Raw genomic sequence first — 14,680 nt, 5'->3', positions numbered from 1 at the left:
GACCACATTAACCAATCAGTAGCCAAAAATATGCAACATCAGCAGTTACTAACTGAAAATGCTCCTTGAAGGACTCCTTTCTTGTCTCTCTCTTGTTAATTAACCCTTCAAAAAATTGTAAGTTCTGGGAAAGCTGTGGCTAGTGAAGCAAGAGAACTGACTTCCTCTCTAAACTTCCCCTCCATGTGCGTAGATTTATGAATTTATATTCAGAGATCTCAGTGTAGTGGAAAGAGCACCAGATTTGAAATCCAAAGACCTGGGATCATATTAGAGCTCTTAAGTATACTAGCTCTTTGTGCTTCTCCCATCTTTATTGTCTTCACTTCATGCAGGGGTGGGGAACCTGCAGCCTTGAGGGAGGGCTGAGCTTGGCAGCCTAGAGGATGACATGTGGCCTCAAGGCTAAAGATTTACCACACCTTCCAGTGTTATACCACCCATCAATAGAAGGCAAGGACTGTTTTCATGTTTATCTTTTTATCTTTTATCCTTACCCCTAACTCAGGGACTGACAATGAATAGGCATCTAATAAATACTTGTTTTGAATTTTTTTAATTACTTACTTTTTTTAAATTTATTTTTATTTTTAGTTTACAACAGACGGTTCTACATGATTTTGAGTTCCAGATTTTCTCCCCTCCCTCCCCAAGATGGCATGGAATCTCATATAACTACCACGAATGACTTCGCATTGAATTAATTTATACACTAGTCAAGTTGCGGAGAAGAATTACGATTAATGGAATGAATAATGAGAAAGAAGAAACAGAACCAAAAAAACAAAACAAAACAAAACAACCCAAAAACAAAAACAAAAGAGAAGAGAAAAAGGTGAGCATGAAGTGTGCCTCAATCTGCATTCAAACTTCATAGTTCTTTCTCTGGATGTAGATAGCATTCTCCATTGTGAGTCCTTTGGAGTTGTGCCTGCACCTTGTGTTACTGAGAGGAGTGAAGTCTGTCAGGGTGGGTCCTCACAGAATCCATATATCTGTGGTTGTGTACAGTGTACTCCTGGCTCTGCTCTGCTCACTCAGCACTATGTCGTGTAGGTTTTTCCAGGTTGTTATGAAGTCCATATCATCCCCATTTCTTATGGCACAATAGTATTCCATTACCTTCATATACCACAGCTTGTTCAGCCAGTACCCTTTGACTCAGCAATACCACTTCTAGGGTTGTATCCCAAAGAAATCACACAAGCGGGAAAAGGACCCATACGTACAAGGATATTTATAGCGCCTCTTTTTGTGGTAGCCAAGAATTGGAAATCAAGGGGATGCCCATCAATTGGGAAATGGCTGAACTTTTTTTTTTTAAACCAGTAGAAATCTGGCATCTCTCCGTCCTCCACAACAAATGTTTCTGGATGGCTGATGAATAGTTATGAATCTCACCCAAATGGTGTCGTGGGAGACCAGGGTTGAATTCCTGCCTCTGACACTTATTAGTTGAGTGTTATTGGCAAGTCTCTCAACTTTTTACAATCTACCTCAGAAGGTTGCCATGAGGCTCAAATGAAAACATATGCTTAAAGCACTGTGCAAATTTCAAAAAAATATTAGCTATTATTATCATTACCCTATATATAACTTTTTTGTCATTCTTTTATTTTATTTTATTTTATTTTTTTAAATTTATTTAACATATTTAGTTTTCAGCATTGATTTTCACAAGAGTTTGGATTACAAATTTTCTCCCCATTTCTACCCTCCCCCCCACTCCAAGATGGCGTATATTCTGGTTGCCCTGTTCCCCAGTCAGCCCTCCCCTCTGTCACCCCACTCCCCTCCCATCCCCTTTTCCCTTCCTTTCTTGTAGGGCAAGATAAATTTTTACACCCCATTGCCTGTGTATCTTATTTTCTTGTTGCATGCAAAAACATTTTTGTTTGTTTTTGAACATCTGTTTTCAAAACTTTGAGTTCCAAATTCTCTCCCCTCTTCCCTTCCCACCCACTCTCCCCAAGAAGTCAAGCAATTCAACATAGGCCACATGTGTATCATTATGTATAACCCTTCCACAATACTCATGTTGTGAAAGACTAAGTATATTTTGCTCCTTCCCAACCCATCCCCCTTTGTTGAATTTTCTCCCTTGACCCTGTCCCCTTTCGAAAGTGTTTGTTTTTGACTACCTCCACCCCCATCTGCCCTCCCCTCCATCATGCCCCCCATTTCTTTTTATCTTCTTCCCTCTTCTTTCCTGTGGGGTAAGATTCCCAATTGGGTATGTATGGTATTCCCTCCTTAGGCCAAATCTGATGAGAGCAATGTTCACTCATTCCCCCCTCATCCGCCCTCTCCCCTCCTCCCACAGAACTGCTTCCTCTTGCCACCTTTATGGGAGATAATCCATCCCATTCTATCTCTCCTTATCTCCCTCTCTCAGTATGTTCCTCTCTCCTCCCTTAATTTGATTTTATTTCTTTTAGATATTTTCCCTTCATCTTCAACTCACCCTGTGTCCACTCTCTCTCTCTCTCTCTCTCTCTCTCTCTCTTTCTCTCTGTATATATATATATATATATATATATATATATACACATATATACATATCGATACATACATACATACACACATAGATATATACATACATACACATTCACCCATATATATACATAAACATATATGTATCCATATTCCCTTCAGCTATCCTAATACTGAGGTCTCATGAATCATACACATCATCTTTCCATGTAGGAATGTCAACAAAACAGTTCACCTTTAGTAAGTCCTTTGCAATTTCTTTTTCTTGTTCTTTTTCTTGATTACCTTTTCATGCTTCTCTTGATTCTTGTGTTTGAAAGTCAAATTTTCTATTCAGTTCTGGTCTTTTCACTGAGAAAGCTTGAAAGTCCTCTATTTTATTGAAAGTCAGTATTTTGCCTTGGAGCATGATACTCAGTTTTGCTGGGTAGGTGATTCTAGGTTTTAATCCTAGCTCCATTGACCTCCGGAATATTGTATTCCAAGCCCTTCGATCTCTTAATGTAGAGGCTGCCAGATCTTGGGTTATTCTGATTGGGTTTCCACAATCCTCAAATTGTTTCTTTCTGGCTGCTTGCAGTATTTTCTCCTTGATCTGGGAGCTCTGAAATTTGGCAACAATATTCCTGAGAGATTTCTTTTTGGGATCTATTTGAGGAGGCAATTGATGGATTCTTTCAATTTCTATTTTGCCCTGTGGCTCTAGAATATCAGGGCAGTTCTCCTTGATAAGTTCTTGAAAGATGATATCTAGGCTCTTTTTTTGATCATGGCTTTCAGGTAGTCCAATAAGTTTTAAATTATCTCTCCTGGATCTATTTTCCAGGTCAGTGGTTTTTCCAATGAGATATTTCACATTATCTTCCATTTTTTCATTCCTTTGGTTCTGTTTTATAATATCTTGATTTCTCATAAAATCACTAGCTTCCACTTGCTCCAATCTAGTTTTTAAAGTAGTATTTTTTTCAGTGTTCTTTTGGACCTCCTTTTCCATTTGGCTAATTCTGCCTTTCAAGGCATTCTTCTCCTCATTGGCTTTTTGGAGCTCTTTTGCCATTTGAGTTAGTCTGTTTTTTAAGGTGTTGTTTTCTTCAGTGTATTTTTCAGTATTTTTTGGGGTCTCCTTTAGCAAGTCATTGACTTGTTTTTCATGGTTTTCTCGCATCCTTCTCATTTCTCTTCCCAATTTTTCCTCTACTTCTCTAACTTGCTTTTCCAAATCCTTTTTGAGCTCTTCCATGGCCTGGGACCAGTTCATGTTTTTCTTGGAGGCTTTTGGTGTAGGCTCTTGCACTTTATTGACTTCTTTAGGCTGTATGTTTTGGTCTTCTTTGTCAGCAAAGAAAGAATGCAAAGTCTGAGACTGAATCTGGGTGCTTTTTCGCTGCCTGGCCATATTCCCAGACAACTAACGTGATCTTTGAGTTTTTCGGTGGGGTATGACTGCTTGTAGACTAGAGAGTTCTATGTTCCACGTTTGGGGGGGAGGTGCCAGCTCTGCCACACCAGCACTGCTCCTTCCCCAACCCCCAACCCGGATTGGGCTTAGATCTTCAGCAGGCTGTGCACGCCTGCTCTGATCCACCACTTAATTCCTCCCACCAGGTGGGCCTGGAGCCGGAAGTAACAACAGCTGTAGCTGCCCCACCTCCACTGCCCCCGGGGCTGGAAGCCGAACCGCGAACTCCTTCCACTCCTGCAGCTTTTCCCACTAACCTTCTCCGCAGTCTTTGGTGTTTATGGGTTGAGGAGTCTGGTAACTGCCGCAGCTCACTGACTCAGGGCGCTAGGGCATGCTCTGCCCGGCTTCTGGTCTGGATGGTCCACGCCGCTCAGGCTGAGTTCTGCTCCACTCCATTCCCAGCTCCCAGCTCTGTGTGGGATAGACCTCACCCAGAGATCATGCAGGCTGTGCTGGGCTGGAGCCCTGCTTCCCTCTGCTGTTTTGTGGGTTCTGCCATTCTAGAATTGGTTCAGAGCCATTTTTTATAGGTTTTTGGAGGGGCTCGGTATGGAGCTCACACTAGTTCCTGCTTACCAGCTGCCATCTTGGCTCTTTTTGTCATTCTTTATCTCCTGCTACGAAGAATGGTCAAGTCTCAAATTGATTAGGCTGTGTGCTTGCTCCCATGCTTTCTAGTATGGTGTTTTCAGCAATTCTGTCAAATACCTTTACTATCTCTCTAATGATAAATTATTAAATTTGAAAGGCTACAAGCCAAGACTAAAGTGGAGGGAGAGTTAGTACTTAATTTTTTGGCCTGAAATAGTAGGAAAAATACAAATCAGGCATATGCTTAGGTAAATCTCTAATGATCAGTTCCCTGACTAAACCCATACTCAGTATGAATTCCTTTGCCTCCTCCCAAGATGGCAGAGGATGGCATATACCCAAAACACACATGAACAGTGGCACAGGACTAGACTTCTGATCAGAACTGATGAACAAGGTCTTCGTTCTGTGAGGGACCCTGGAGGCAAGAGGCCTAATATCTGAGCACTCATTGTTTACAGAATGCCAAGGCATCATTGCTTTTTCTGATAGTTTATTTAAGCAGGATGGAGTTGTTGATAACCCCTTACAGGGCAGGATATTCTGAGGTGAGGAAGCTCCCAAGAGTAGTTTCTAATCAAACATGGGGATGGAGTCCCACACACAGGTTCCAAGGCTGGAGCCTTGGTTGGCTATCAGCAACAGCAGCTCATCCTATCAATCTGGCCTCTTAGTGGCAAGAGAAACGTCAAGTATTGCTGTTTTCTCAGTTAGTTTGATGTTATGCAGCAGATTAGCTTCTTGTGGCAGTAATGCAAAGAAGCCTCCTTTAGTGTGGCACTCCCTGCCTTACGTAGGAGTCTTTCTTCTATGCCACTCTATTTTACAGACAAGTAAACTAAGATATAGCAAGTTAAGTGGCTTGTTCAAGGTTGAGTGGTGGAGATGGACTTCAACAGCAAGTCTTCTGACCCCAAGTTTGCTACTTTTCCTCCCATACCAGCCTTTCAAAGAGAGCTACTTCTCTCCTAAGTGGACCCTCTGTGGCCCCACACAGAAGAAGAGCTCCACTGAGAGTCAGGGTAACTGAAGCCCTGACCCCCCCAGCGCCTCTTCCCCTCTCACTTCCCCTCTCACTCTATTGATCCCAAATACCCTACCCCACTTTCTGAAGCCCTAAGTTCCAGGCTCAGACCTGCCACCAGCACAGAGTCAGGTGAGAAAGGGGGCAAGGAGAGATTGCGCAGAGCTCAGAAATCAGGGTTGTAATGGGAATGAATTACAAATATATGGAACAGACCAGAGCCCGGGTTGGGAAGAAGCTGGAGGAGGAGGGGTGATGGGCTGGTAAATGTGGGACAACTGACTCTTAAAAAAAACCGAACACACCAGGCAGTTTTAAATTTAATCTGCATTATTAACACTTTCTCCATGGCTTTCTTAAGTCTAAGCAATTAACAAACAGTAAAGCAAACCCTGATTTCATAGCACTTGCAGATTTCCATGGTATAAATGCTTAGGCTGAAATTTTCACAAGCAGCTGGAACTTGCAGCAGCCCACAGAGAGGTGTGGGATTCCAGAGACCAAGGATTACTTACTTCTCTTCCTCTATTCACTTCTAGGTTCCCTAATTAGATCTCAGCAGGGACTTTCCAGTCCTTAACAGAGGAAGACAGTCTGTCTAATTAGCAGCTAGAATCCTGTGACATCGCCAGTTGCCAGGTGAAACCATCATTTGAAAAGGCTCTCTGTCTAGGGAGGAAGGCTGTGACTTGCCAAGAAGGGCATGGTATTGTATTGAGGGAAAGTTTGCAGACCTCAAAGGAAAACTTGATTGAGAAGTAATGAGAATAGAGGAGGGGGGATGTGATTGCTAGGATGGGCAGGGCACTGTTGAGGCCAGAGTCGGAATAAAATCAATGGGGCTCAGGAAAAGTGCTGGACAGGACTTTGGACAGAGCTAGGAGAGAGAAGATGACCAGGACTGAGCAAAAGCAGAGTCTGGGATGAGGAGGTCAGGATAGGATGGAATCAGTGACAGGATGAGAGTCCAGACTGGACTCCCTGATGAGGAAGAAGATAGGAGACACAGTGGATACAGCACTGGCCCTAGAGGCAGGAAGATCGGAGTTCAAATTCAGCCTCAGACGCTTAGTAACTGTGTGATCCTGGGCAAGTCCCTTCACCTTTGTCTTCCTCAGTTTCCTCATCTGTTAAAAGTCAGGATAATAACAGCACTTACCTCTCAAGGTTGTTGCGAGGATAAAATGAAGTGATATGTATTAAGTACGCAGCTAGGTGGTGCAGTGGATGGAGCACCGAGCCTGGAGTCAGGAAGACCTGAGTTCAAATCTGACCTCAGACACTTACTAGCTACATGACCCTGGGCAAGTCACTTAACCCTGTTTGCCTCAGTTTCCTCATCTGTAAAATGAGCTGGAGAAGGAAACCACTCCAGTATCTTTGCCAAGAAAACCCCAAATGGGGTCATGAGGGGTTGGACATGACTGAACAACAACAAATGCTAACTATTACTGTGAGGAAATATGAGGAGCTGAGATGCTGAAATGAGGAAGAATAGCTGGATTAGTTAATTGAATGAATGACGCATCAAGCACTTAGTTGACTGCGATGGCTCCCATTTATATAGAACTTTACAAGGATTAGTGTATGCATTAATATCCATATTTCAAATATCAGAAGATTGAGGCCCAGAGAGGTTGATTGACTTTCCAGGGTCACAAGGCAGCTAGCAAGTTTCCCTAGAAGAGGGAGATGGAAAAACTAGGAATGGGTCAAGGAAGAAATATGGGATGAAGGGAGAACAGTAAGAGATAGAAAGATTTTATGAACTACATGGTTATTACATGTTATCTTGCAGTTTCCTGGTTCTGTCTCTCACACTGTTTCCTATGCCTGAAATGACTTTGACTCTCCACAACTTCTCCCACATAGCCTTTCCCCTTCTACTCCTTGAATTCCTGTCCATTCTTTATTTTTAATAGTATTTTGTTTCTTCCAATTACATGTAAAGACAAATGTCAACATTCATCTTTTGAAAGATTTTGAATTCTAAATTCTTTTCCCTCCCTCCTTCCTTTCCCCATCCCCAGATGGCAAGCAATCTAATGTAGGTTATACATGTGCAATAATGTAAAACATATCTCTACATTAATCATGTTGTGAAAAAAAAGAAATAGAATAAAGGGGAAAAAAACAAAAAAAGTAAAAACATATGCTTCATTCTTCATTTGGACTCCACCAGCTCTTTCTCTGGATGTGGATACCATTTTCCTTTATGAATCTTTTGAAACTGCCTTGGATCATCACATGTCTGAGAAGAGCTAAGTCAGTCATAGTTGATCATCACCCTGTCCATTCTTTTAAACCCAGTTCAAATACCACCTCCTCCAGGAAATCTTCCCTGATCTCCCCCATTTAGAACTCACATAGCACTTTAGTGGCACATATTGAAAACATTATGATACATCATTTTGTCCCATGGCTTTTGTCTTGCATGTACTACAGTCATCTACTAAGCTCCAGAAGGCAGTCCTCTGAACGCAGTTGGTACTTCATGAATGTTGAATTGGAAGGAGTGTGCAGAGTAGAAGAGATCTCAGAGGTATTTTTTAAAAGGCTTAACATGATTAGTTGGGGCAGAGACAAGATGTTGGCTGGAAAGCAGGGACTTGCTTAAAGCTCTACCCCAGGACCCACAAAACACCTATAAAAATGGCTCTAAACAAAATCTAGAACTGCACAATCCAAGAAATAGCGGAGGGAAGCAGGGCTCCAGCCCCTGACAGATTGGATGGTTACTGGGTAAGGTTTATTGCACTGTGCTGGGAGCTGAGAGGAGCACAGCCAAGCGTGGGATGCGCCCGGACCAATCAGACTAGGAATCAGCCAGAACAGGCTATAGCACCCTGAATCAGTGAGCTGTGGCAGTTACCAGACTTCTCAACCCAGAAACACCAAAGACAAAAGAGAAGGTTAGTGAAAAAAACTGTGGAGACTTAGTGAAGAGAGTTTGTAGTCAGCCACCACCCTGGGGGCAGCAGAGGTGGTGCAGCTGTGAGGCTGCTTACAGAGCTACAGCTGAAGTTGCTTCGGGCTCAAGGCCCACCAGGTGGGAGGAATTAAGTGGCAGATCGGAGCAGGAGGGCAGAGCCTGCTTAGATCTGAGTTGCGGTCCAGGTTGGCAGTTCTAGGGGGAGGAGGAATGCTGGTGTGGCAGTTTGCTGTGTAGAAATAGCTCTGAAAAGACAAGCACAGACCCTCAAACTTGGGACAAAGTACTCTCTACTCTACAAGCAGTCACACCCCTACGAAAAGCTCAAGGGTCAAGTAGTTGGCTGGGAATATGAGCAGGCAGTGAAAACGGACTCAGATTCAGATTCAGACTTTGGAATCTTTCTTTGGTGACAAAGAAGACCAAAATATACAGCCAGAAGAAGACAACAAAGTCAAAGAGTCTACATCAAAAGCCTCCAAGGAAAACATGAACCGGTCTCAGGCCATGGAAGAGTTCGAAAAGGATTTGGAAAAGCAAGTTAGAGAAACAGAGGAAAAATTGGGAAGAGAAATGAGAGCAATGCAAGAAAACCATGAAAAACAAGTCAATGACTTGCTAAAGGAGACCCAAAAAATACTGAAGAAAATAACAGCTTAAAAAGTAGACTAACTCAAATGGCAAAAGAGCTCCAAAAAGCCAATGAGGAGAAGAATGCCTTGAAAGGCAGAATTGGCCTAATGGAAAAGGACGTCCAAAAGACCACTGAAGAAAATACTACCTTACAAATTAGATTGGAGCAAGTGGAAGCTAGTGACTTTATGAGAAATCAAGATACTATAAAACATAAACAAAGGAATGTAAAAATAGAAGACAATGTGAAATATCTCATTGGAAAATCCACTGACCTGGAGAATAGATGTAGGAGAGATAATTTAAAAATTATTGGACTACCTGAAAGCCATGATCAAAGAAAGAGCCTAGATATCATCTTTCAAGAAATTATTGAGGAAACTGCCCTGATATTCTAGAGCCACAGGGTAAAATAGAAATTGAAAGAATCCACCGATTGCCTCCTGAAAAAGATCCCAAAAAGAAATCTCCTAGGAATATTGTCACCAAATTCCAGAGCTCCCAGATCAAGGAGAAAACACTGCAAGCAGCCAGAAAGAAACAATTTGAATATTGTTGAAACACAATCAGGATAATACAAGATCTAGCAGCTTCTACATTAAGGGATCAAAGGGCTTGGAATATGATATTCTGTAGGTCAGTGGAGCTAGGATTAAAACCAAGAATCACCTACCCAGCAAAACTGAGTATCATGCTCCAAGGCAAAATAAAGATTTTCAATACAATAGAGGACTTTCAAGTTTTCTTAGTGAAAAGACCAGAGCTCAATAGAAAATTTAACTTTCAAACACAAGAATCAAGAGAATCATGAAAACGTAAACAAGAAAAAGATATCATAAGGGACTTATTAAAGTTGAACTGTTTTATTTACATTCCTACATGGAAAGATGATGTGTATAATTTATGAAACCTCAGTGTTATGGTAGATGAAGGAATTATATATATATATATATATATATATATATATATATATATATACATAGATAGAGAGATAGATAGATAGACAGAGGGCAGAGGGTGAGTTGAATATGAAGGGATGATATATAAAAAAATAAAACAAAATTAAGGGATGAGAGAGAAATATATTGAGAAAGGGAGAAAGGGAGAGATAGAATGGAGTAAATTATCTCACATAAAAGTGGCAAGAAAAAGCAGTTCTGTAGGAAGGGAAGAGGGGCAGGTGGTGGAATGAGTGAATCTTGCTCTCATTGGATTTGACCTGAGGAGGGAATAACAGACACATTCAATTGGATATCTTACCCCACAGGAAAGGAGGAGGAAGGAAATAAAAATCGGGGGACAATAGAAGGGAGGGCAGAGTGGGGGAGGAGGTAATCAAAAGCAAACACTTTTGAAAAGGGACAGAGTCAAGGGAGAAAATTGAACAAAGGGGGATAGGATAGGAAGGAGCAAAATATAGTTAGTCTTTCACAGCATGAGTATTGTGGAAGGGTTTTGCATAATGATATATATGTGGCCTATGTTAAATTGCTTGCTTTCTTAGGGAGGGTGAGAAGAAGGGAGAGAATTTGGAACTCAAAGTTTTAAAAGTAGATGTTCAAAAGAAAAGTTTTTGCATTCAAGTAGAAAATAAGAAATACAGGCAACGGGGCATAGAAATCTATCTTGCCCTACAAGAAAGTAAGGGAAAAGAGGATGGGGGAGTGGGGTGACAGAAGGGAGGGTTGACTGGGGAATGAGGCAAGCAGAATATATGCTGTCTTGGAGTGGGGGGGGGAAATGGGGAGAAAATTTGTAATTCAATCTTTGGGGAAATCAATGCTGAAAATTTAAAATATTAAATAAATAAATAATTTTTAAAAAGAAAGGGATTATTTTTAGTGTCATGGAAAAAAAAATAAAAAGCTTAACTTGAAGATGTTGGAGTAAAATTGGGATCAGAGAGAAGAAACAGAAGGCAAGTGAGTCTGATAAGAATCAGTTTGGTAGCAAAGAAAGAAAAAGACATTTGGAACTAAAAGCCTTGGTTTCAAAGTTCTGCTCCTTTCTACCTGCATGACCTTGGATAAGTCATTAACCTCTTTTGGACTCACCTGCCTCATGTGTAAAATTAAGCATTTGGGTTAAATGACTTTTAAGGTTCCTTCCAATTCTAAATTTATGCTCTTATGTGGGAGTTTTCCAAACCATTGGGAAACGTGTGGCATTATCCTTTCTGGCCAGTAGAAGCTACAGGGACTAAAATGTTCTTTCCTTTCACATTGGGAAAGGAAGACTTCTTCCTTTTCTTTGATTCTCAGGTCCTATAGCTGTAACTAGGGTGGGACAAGTGGGCCTTTTCCCCTAGACCATGACATCTGGGGGTACTTTTTTCCTAGGACTGCCATCTCTGTGCCTCAGGGTCTTCCACAAACAAGTATGACATAGTATATGACTCAATATCTTTGCTAGATTCCTTGCATATCCCCACCATATCTTCACAGCTATGGTGTTTCTTTCCTGGGTACCCCACCATTCTCTTGTGAATCTCTCAGTAGGTATGGGCTAGTTTCTATGTGGGAAGGCCTAGTTCAGGGGTGGGGAACCTGCAGCCTTCAGGCCACATGTGTCCTTCTAGATCCTTATGTGTAGCGTTTTGACTGAATCCAATTTTACAGAACAAATCCTTTTAATAAAATAAAGTTATTTAATGAAAAAAAATTTAAAAATCAAAATAATAATAATAAATAAAATAAATGGCCTGATGGGCACAGGTTCCCTGACCTAGCTCTTCTCCCTGTGTTATAGCCCACTGCTTCTCTGGCCACCCAGATGTTTTTACCCCAGGTGAAAGAATTTTCAGTCATATTTCTGCTGGATCCCCCTCCCCTCCCCTCGTCTCTCTAACATGTGTTTCCTCTCAGATGACGAACAGCTCCAAAGTAGAATTTGATTCTGGCCTCTCTGACGACTGATCACTGACACTCATCACTTCTTTATGGAGTAAGGGTAGAGAGACTTTGAGATCCTAACCTAAAGTTATCCCAAGCTTTATGCAGCATCAATAGCAATTTTAACAAATGCACCTAGGTGATGACTGGAATCTGATGAATATTCCCTTACTAGATTGAGGATAAGAATAGACGTACAGAGATGTTTCCAGAGCAGGGAAAAGGTGAGTTTTACTCCAAAGGAAATTTCTTGGGGCTGGGGGCACAGTGAGGAGAGAACCAGCATTGGAGTTCAGGGTAACTTGATGTTGGAATTTTCAAAGAGGAACAAATCCTGTCTATCAGAGGGCTAGGTCACAACTGCAGGAAACAGATGGGAAAACCACTGAAGAAAAAAGACTAGGGAAAAATTCCTAGGACCTTGAGTTGTCACCCTTCCATTCATTCCCTTATGCCTGGGCTGATGTCACAAGTTCTTGGCTCCCATCGCCTACCTCTTTGTTCAGCTGGGGCTTTTCCATATTTTTTTTTTAGAATTTATTTTTTTTATTTAATATATTTAGTTTTCAGCATTGATTTTCACAAGAATTTGAATTACAAATTTTCTCCCCATTTCTACCCTCCCCCCCACTCCAAGATGGTGTATATTGTGGTTGCCCTGTTTCCCAGTCAGGCCTCCCTTCTGTCACCCCACTCCCCTCCCATCCCGTTTTCCCTTCTTTTCTTGTAGGGCAAGATAAATTTCTAAGCCCCATTGCCCTTGTATCTTATTTTCTAGTTGCATGCAAAAATTTTTTTTTTGTTTTTGAACATCTCTTTTTAAAACTTTGAGTTCCAAATTCTCTCCCCTCTTCCCTTCCCACCCACCCTCCCTAAGAAGTCAAGCAATTCAACATAGGTCACATGCATATCATTATGTAAAACGCTTCCACAATACTCATGTTGTGAAAGATTAACTGTGTTTTGCTCCTTCCTAACCTATCCCCCTTTATTGAATTTTCTCCCTTGACCGTGTCCCTTTTTGAAAGTGTTTGTTTTTATTACCCCCACCTCCATCTGCCCTCCCTTCTATCATCCCCCCTTTTTCATCTTCTTTCTCCTTCTTTCCTGTGGGGTAAGATACCCAATTGAGTATCTATGGTATTCCCTCCTCAGGTCAAATCTGATGAGAGCACAATTAACTCATTCCCCCTCACCTGCCTTCTCTTCTCTTCCTATAGAACTATTTTTTCTTGCCACTTTTATGTGACATAATTTACCCCATTCTATCTCTCCGTTTCTCCCTCTCTCAATATATTCCTCTCTCATCCCTTAATTTTATTTCTTTTAGATATCTTCCCTTCATCTTCAACTCACCCTGTGCCTGCTCTCTCTCTCTCTCTCTCTTTCTCTATACATATATATATATATACATACACACACATATACATATATGTACATAAATTATATATATATATATGCATATTCCCTTCAGCTACCCTAATACTGAGGTCTCATGAATCATACACGTCATCTTTCCATGTAGGAATGTAAACAAAACAGTTCAACTTCAGTAAGTCTCTTGCAATTTCTTTTTCTTGTTCTTTTTCTTGATTACCTTTTCATGCTTCTCTCGATTCTTGTGTTTGAAAGTCAAATTTTCTATTCAGTTCTGGTCTTTTCACTGAGAAAGCTTGAAAGTCCTCTATTTTATTGAAAGTCAGTATTTTGCCTTGGAGCATGATACTCAGTTTTGCTGGGTAGTTGATTCTTGTTTTTAATCCAAGCTCCATTGACCTCCGGAATATCGTATTCCAAGCCCTTCGATCTCTTAATGTAGAAGCTGCCAGATCTTGGATTATTCTGATTGTGTTTCCACAATACTCAAATTGTTTCTTTCTGGCTACTTGCAATATTTTCTCCTTGATCTGGGAGCTCTGGAATTTGGAGACAATATTCCTAGGATATTTCTTTTTGGGATCTATTTGAGGAGGCGATCGATGGATTCTTTCCATTTCTATTTTGCCCTGTGGCTCTAGAATATCAGGGCAGTTCTCCTTGATAATTTCTTGAAAGATGATATCTAGGCTCTTTTTATGATCATGGCTTTCAGGTAGTCCAATAATTTTTAAATTATCTGTCTTGGATCTATTTCCCAGGTCAGTGGTTTTTCCAATGAGGTATTTCACATTATCTTCCATTTTTTCATACCTTTGATTCTGTTTTATAAAATCATGAATTCTCATAAAGTCACTAGCTTCCACTTGCTCCAATCTAGTTTTTAAGGTAGTATTTTCTTCAGTGGTCTTTTGGACCTCCTTTTCCATTTGGCTAATTCTGCCTTTCAAGGCATTCTTCTCCTCATTGGCTTTTTGGAGCTCTTTTGCCATTTGAGTTAGTCTATTTTTTAAGGTGTTGTTTTCTGCAGTATATTTTTCAGTATTTTTTTGGGTCTCCTTTAGCAAGTCATTGACTTGTTTTTCATGGTTTTCTCGCATCCTTCTCATTTCTCTTCCCAATTTTTCCTCTACTTCTCTAACTTGCTTTTCCAAATCCTTTTTGAGCTCTTCAATGGCCTAAGACCAGTTCATGTTTTTCTTGGAGGCTTTTGTTGTAGGCTCTTTGACTTTGTTGACATCTGGCTGTATGCTGCAGCTCACTGATTCAGGGTGCTA

Source organism: Trichosurus vulpecula, chromosome 7 (genome assembly GCF_011100635.1).
Source record: "Trichosurus vulpecula isolate mTriVul1 chromosome 7, mTriVul1.pri, whole genome shotgun sequence".
NCBI classification, from domain to species: Eukaryota; Metazoa; Chordata; class Mammalia; order Diprotodontia; family Phalangeridae; genus Trichosurus; species Trichosurus vulpecula.
This window is presented reverse-complemented; position numbering follows the sequence as displayed.